The sequence below is a fragment of the Aythya ferina genome (genome assembly GCF_964211825.1).
Source record: "Aythya ferina genome assembly, chromosome: 4".
Classification (NCBI taxonomy): domain Eukaryota; kingdom Metazoa; phylum Chordata; class Aves; order Anseriformes; family Anatidae; genus Aythya; species Aythya ferina.
Window position 1 is genome coordinate 5,082,026 of NC_140300.1, and position 6,311 is coordinate 5,088,336.

Here is a 6,311-nt window from a genome sequence, read left to right on the forward strand (position 1 = left end):
TGTACAGACTGGGCGATGAGACGCTGGAGAGCAGCCTAGAAGAGAGGGATCTGGGGGTCGTGGTAGACAGCAAGTTGAATATGAGCCAGCAGTGTGCCCTGGCAGCCAGGAGGGCCAACCGTGTCCTGGGGTGCATCAAGCACGGCATCGCTAGTAGGTCAAGGGAGGTGATTGTCCCGCTGTACTCTGCGCTGGTGCGGCCTCACCTCGAGTACTGTGTGCAGTTCTGGGCACCACAGTATAAAAAGGACATGAAACTGTTGGAGAGTGTCCAGAGGAGGGCTACGAAGATGGTGAAAGGCCTGGAGGGGAAGACATACGAAGAACGGCTGAGGTCACTGGGCCTGTTCAGCCTGGAGAAGAGGAGGCTGAGGGGAGACCTCATCACAGTCTACAACTTCCTCGTAAGGGGGTGTCGAGAGGCAGGAGACCTTTTCTCCATTAACACTAGTGACAGGACCCGCGGGAACGGGGTTAAGCTGAGGCAGGGGAAATTTAGGCTGGACGTCAGGAGGGGGTTCTTCACAGAGAGGGTGGTTGCACACTGGAACAGGCTCCCCAGGGAAGTGGTCACTGCATCGAGCCTGTCTGAATTTAAGAAGAGATTGGACTGTGCACTTAGTCACATGGTCTGAACTTTTGGGTAGACCTGTGCGGTGTCAAGAGTTGGACTTGATGATCCTTAAGGGTCCCTTCCAACTCAGGATATTCTATGATTCTATGATTCTATGATTCACTCAAGAGTGTGAATACCAGCAAAGTTTGGCCACCCTAAATCATAATGAATTCACTTTTGTGTATTTTGTCTATCCATTGTGAGTAATGTCACTCTCTCTTTTTTTATATATTTTTATTTTATTTATTTATTTATTTATTTTTGAGAAGACTGATGGAATGCTGATGTGTTAGGAACTGCAAAATCAAATTTTGGAGCCTTTCAAGTTCAATTTCTCCTAATCAACATCCCCTGTCTAATCTAGCTTTCTCCCAAAATTCCTAATAGTCTCAGAAAACACATATTAAAGAAATCTATATTCACTGCTTTCTCTCACCCTAAATCTACTTCCACAGCTAAGTTTAAGCTATATGCTTGCCCTCCTAATACCTCTGCTGACTTCAATAAAATAACAGAATACACCGTAATGGGCAGCCAGTCCTCTTTTTTTTCTAAGAAAACATTGGGCATAAATAAGTAATAAAATAACTTTTATGCCTTTGGTGCAAAATTTTCAGAATTAATGAAAACTTGTATTTTTCGAAGACTCCTGCAAACCATAGACATAATTATTTTTTTTCATCAGCCAAGAAAGGTAAAATTACCAGTGTCACAGATTGTAAGGGTCTAAATTCCTGATCAATACCCTGTTGTCAGTCATCTGTACTCACCATCTGTTGTGTGTTGTTAACCTTCTCTTCTCTTGACAGAATCTGTAGTAAGGGATTAGGATTTATAGAGTATTAAAGACTATATAAACCTTTGTCTGGGATAGCAGAGGATAAATCATACCTGAATGACACTGTTGATTTCTGAAACAGCAGAAGTAATCTTCAAGATTTTCATATGTGTTCATGGTTGGGTTGGGTTGAACTTTGCTGCATTTGGGAGGTACAAAATAGTGATTAGTCTAGGTTTTTTTTTTTTTTTTTTTTTTCCTGCTTTTCTGAGTTAATCTAAAAATTAATTGTCCAATAAGGAATATTCCATCCAGGAAACAGGTGGAATATTACTAAAGATGTAGTAATTCAGAAGCATATTGGTAGCCAGTTGCCTGAGCTGAACTGATTTTCTGTCTCCTTGTCTGCTGAAATACTGGGCATTATCTTACATACCAGATAACAATAGTTGGGTGTAAGGTAATGATGGTCTGCTGACCAGCTAACAGTTCCATTTTAGCAACCTTTTAACATCTTGTATCTATTTTCTTTGATAAAAATTAAAAAAAAAAATAAATAAATAAAAGGAGAGAAAACAAAACTGGCTGCTTTTAAGTGTAATGGCAGTCAAACATGTAAGAAAATCACCTGTGTGAAACTGATTTTTGATGGTTTTATTTCAGTTAAAAAATGGTGTAACACAAAATATTTCACCATATTATGACGTGAAGCTTCTGAGCTTCACAGAACATGAAACAGCATACATGGTGACTTGATTTGAAACATCTCAAAAAAATAAGCATTGCTTGAGTTCATGTTTCATAGTTTGAATTTGAAAGAATGGAGATCACATTTACCTCTGGATTATTTACCACTTATAATAAGAAATCTGTGTGTAATGCAGTGCTTGATAAGACTGGAACTCAGTTTGAGATACTTTTATTTGCAAGTAAAATCTCTACTGGAGACTGAAGACACAATGTGAGAGGGAAGCAGGAAAATAAGAACAAAAACACTGCAGTCAGAAAGAATGGAGCCTTCATAATTATGACAGAGATTTCTAATATATATATTACTTATTAAATAAAATCCTTATATTGCTAATATATATATATATTTATATATAATGGTATATGTTGTAAAATATATATAATAGCATCATATTTGAATACAACCACTATAACAATGTGCTATAAAATTGAATGGGGAAAAATTACATGTTCTTCAAAAGCAGAGATATTGGGATGACTTGGGGAAGAATATTTGTACGTATATTACTCGGGAAAGCAAAGGTAATGATTGCCCTCAAATGATATGGAATTCTAATGAATGCAAACAGTCTAATTGTGAGCAATTAATATTCAGTTAGGTAAATGGGGTAATTCATGCTTCCCAGGTAAACAGTTGCTGACTTCTCTGTTGCAGTGGGTGAGGACCTTGAGGAAGGATTTATGACTTTAATATTTAAGGGTTGCTGTCATATGCAAGTTACTATGCACCTGCTAATGGCAACAAACACTGGAACACTCAAGCGTTTTAAACACATTGCCTTTCCATTCATGCCAGAAATATAACTAATTTATATACTCCTCAAAGTGGTGGAAAACTTCATAGATTTGATTCCTATTTCTATTTAAGAAATTGAGTTCCATGTATAGTTTTAAAAACCCTATTTTGAAAATAGGTATGTCCTACAAATTCAGGAGTACAAGAAAAACAATGTTATTCCACTTATTGAGGAGATGGAAACCCAAAACTAATCTGGATTTTTATTTTAACCTATAAATTTTTCAAATTTAAAAGTAATTCACAGTATTAAAAAGTCAGTATCTGGTTACAATTACAGCTTATATTTATCACAAGCAATGATAAATAAAAGAGAACAACAAAAAAAAAAAAAAAAGAGAGAGAGAGAGAGAGAAGACAATTTGACTAACATGGTTTGTGCCATGGGACATTATCTGTCAGAGTTCTGGATAACATGACCATCTGAAGGTACACAAAACGTCCAAGATTTGATGAACCACATCACTGACTTTACCAAGATGAATAACCTCAGGATAAGTGATAGTACAGAAGAATTCAGCTAGCAGTTAGATACTGTTCTCAAGTGCCGTTATGCAATCAGTGGTATTAATGGCATTTATTTATGTACAAATCAAAAGCTGACTTTATCACAGTAGATTAAACTAGATAGACTTTTGACTTTCTGCACTTCTAAAAGACCCAGAATAAAGCACCTCTAGCATCTCTTGGAAGGCAGTTTCTCTAGTCACCATGATACACATGATCCACTTTTCTTCAGAAGAATCTCATTGAACTCTGACTTGGCAAAGTCAAGAGGTGGAACTCAGCCTCTTCGTTTTGAAAAATTGGCCCCATGGGTTTTTATTCATATTTTAAGATTCACGCAACTGTTTGAAGAAAGAAGAGGTGAGAAGGGCAGAAAACCTTCTTTTTCTAAATGGTTCTTGTAAATGGTTCTATCCAAGACTTCAACAATAGAAAAGATGATAGATAGGATGCCCCTGACCGATAAGGCTCTTCCTTTCCTTTAGATACCTTCTAAGTCGTGTAACGATGAAACCGGCAGATTCTTAATTCTTTGGAGCACCTTTTGAACTCATGACTTTTATACATTGAACTTTTAAATGAGATATGTAACAGCTATGCTGGAGATTGTATTTTAGTGATATTTGAGTATCCTCCTTTAATCATGCTTAAAATATGAATGTATTATCATCTTATTTTTCTTCCTTTTCTCTTTTTTTCTTGTCTTCCTATAGTATTTTTATTTTTATTTTTATTTTTATTTTTATTTTTATTTTTATTTTTATTTTTATTTTTATTTTTATTTTTATTCATTTTTACATTTTTTAATTTTAATTTTAATTTCTTCTTTGCTCCTTGCAGATATTCTGTTTTGTGGAGTTGTTTATACATTATTACATGGTGAATAGTCAATACTAGAGGCCTTGCTTATACTAGAGACCTTGTCCTAAGGTCCTCCGGTAAAATTTAAAACAACCTTCCAGTTTCACCAGTTTATCTCCCTTTTATGCCTTCTGAAATGAAAATTTGCTTGCACAGAGTATTGAAGATCCCATCATACTAATCTGCTGAACAGGCTTGTTAGTCACATGTAATTTAACATTCCATTATAAAATACCAATGTTTTGAGTCATATTTTTTTCCAGCTGGCAAGCATTTTGGGGAGGGATGGGGATTGTGTGGAAGTGTCTTTGTGTTGGATATTTAAATGCTCGGCATACATAGTACAGTCTTGCCTCAATTAGCAAGATCACTTTACCCTCCACCTAACTCATGGAAATAGAACACCCACTGGAGAGCATGACCTTCAGTTGCCCTAAAACAGTCCCTCTAAACCTGTCCTCTGTGAGAGTACCTATCTGAAAGGCATTCACTTATTTAACAGGGCTAGAAAAAAAAACACATACATAAAATGGATGGAAATCAGTCTTCCAACCCTTTGTCTTGCCTTTTTGCTTGTTTTTATTAGAATCAACCTAATTGGTTTTGTGGGTCTCAAGCAGTCTCATAGGCCTTGGTGTTGGTGCAAGATATGTTAGCTAAAGTCTTTGTATTGAAGACTATGTAATCCAGAGCAGTGGCTATAAGCGTCTACAAGGAAAAAGCAACTATTGCTTCAGACCTCTGAGAAGTGGTTTTTACCCTACTGTATTTTTGGAGGGACTTAAGTCTCTTCAGTTTTGAAGTAATAGTTTTCTGATGCAGTGAATGGACTTTGGTACCCATAGTTGAAGCCCTAATTCCTTAGTCTAGAAGACAAAACAACAAATTATATTTTACACGTGCACATATAGAAACCTCTTACCTAGAGACAAAACATAAGTATATGCTTTCTGGGAGAAGAAAGAGAAGAAGGGGTAGGGAAGGGGAACAGAATGGCATGGTCCATGGAAACGGAGAGTGAAACGTGTTTCTATTAAAGCTTAACAAGTTAAAATATCAAGCTGTACGTGTTTTCCATAATGCTAAAATAAAACGAGAATTGAGTTTATCAGGATCCCAGTTTGCTTTAAAGGCTGGCTTCCCTCCATGGATTGATCTCCCTGGATACATCATGTATAGGGTGGTGTACTGTGAAAATACCAATTACAAGCTGGCGTTGGATTTCTCAGCTAGCAAGATGAAGTTTTCAGTGGAAAACACTTATTTTATGATAGTTGAATGAAATACCAGATTTCCCAAACATGAGTATGTTCTGTCCAGACTGATGTTTAATAGTATCATTTCTCGGAAGTAGCCTCATCCAGCAGACTCTTATGAAAAATGACATTTCATGTCAGCCTGAATTTAGGAAAAGAGAGTTTATCCAGGCTGCAACCAATAGAGTATCTTATCTAGTCCATATTTTTACAGCGCATTATCTTCCTTATGCATCTAATGGTTTTTGTTTTTGTTACTGACTTGGAATTTTATATGTTAAATCTGTGAATCTTACAGGGTCCTTAGGAGTTCTTACAAACAGACTTATAGACTTGGGAGTCTGACTTGTTTTTCACACTTGTTTCAGGTGAAGGAATCAGTATACATTCCATACAATTCACAAAATATCTAAACCGTAGCATGTTGCAGTTATAATAGCAGGAGATTAGATTAGTTAGCATATCTGAAAAGCTGTGTGCTTTGAAGCAAATACAATATATGGTTTTAGATGAAAATTTATTAAAGCTTTTGGATATTGAGAAGCCTAAAAGGGTAAAATCCAGAACTATCTTGCAGTCATTCTGTGTGCTTACCTGGTTTAATGGAATCAGAATTTCAGCTAGTTCTGAATAAAGATATTTTTAAATTAGCTACAAAAAAATACAGAGTTTTGGTCTCTCTGGCATAAGAGTATCAATCAGATTAAAGTTGTTATTCCATTTTCCTTGTTAGAAGCGTTCACTTTT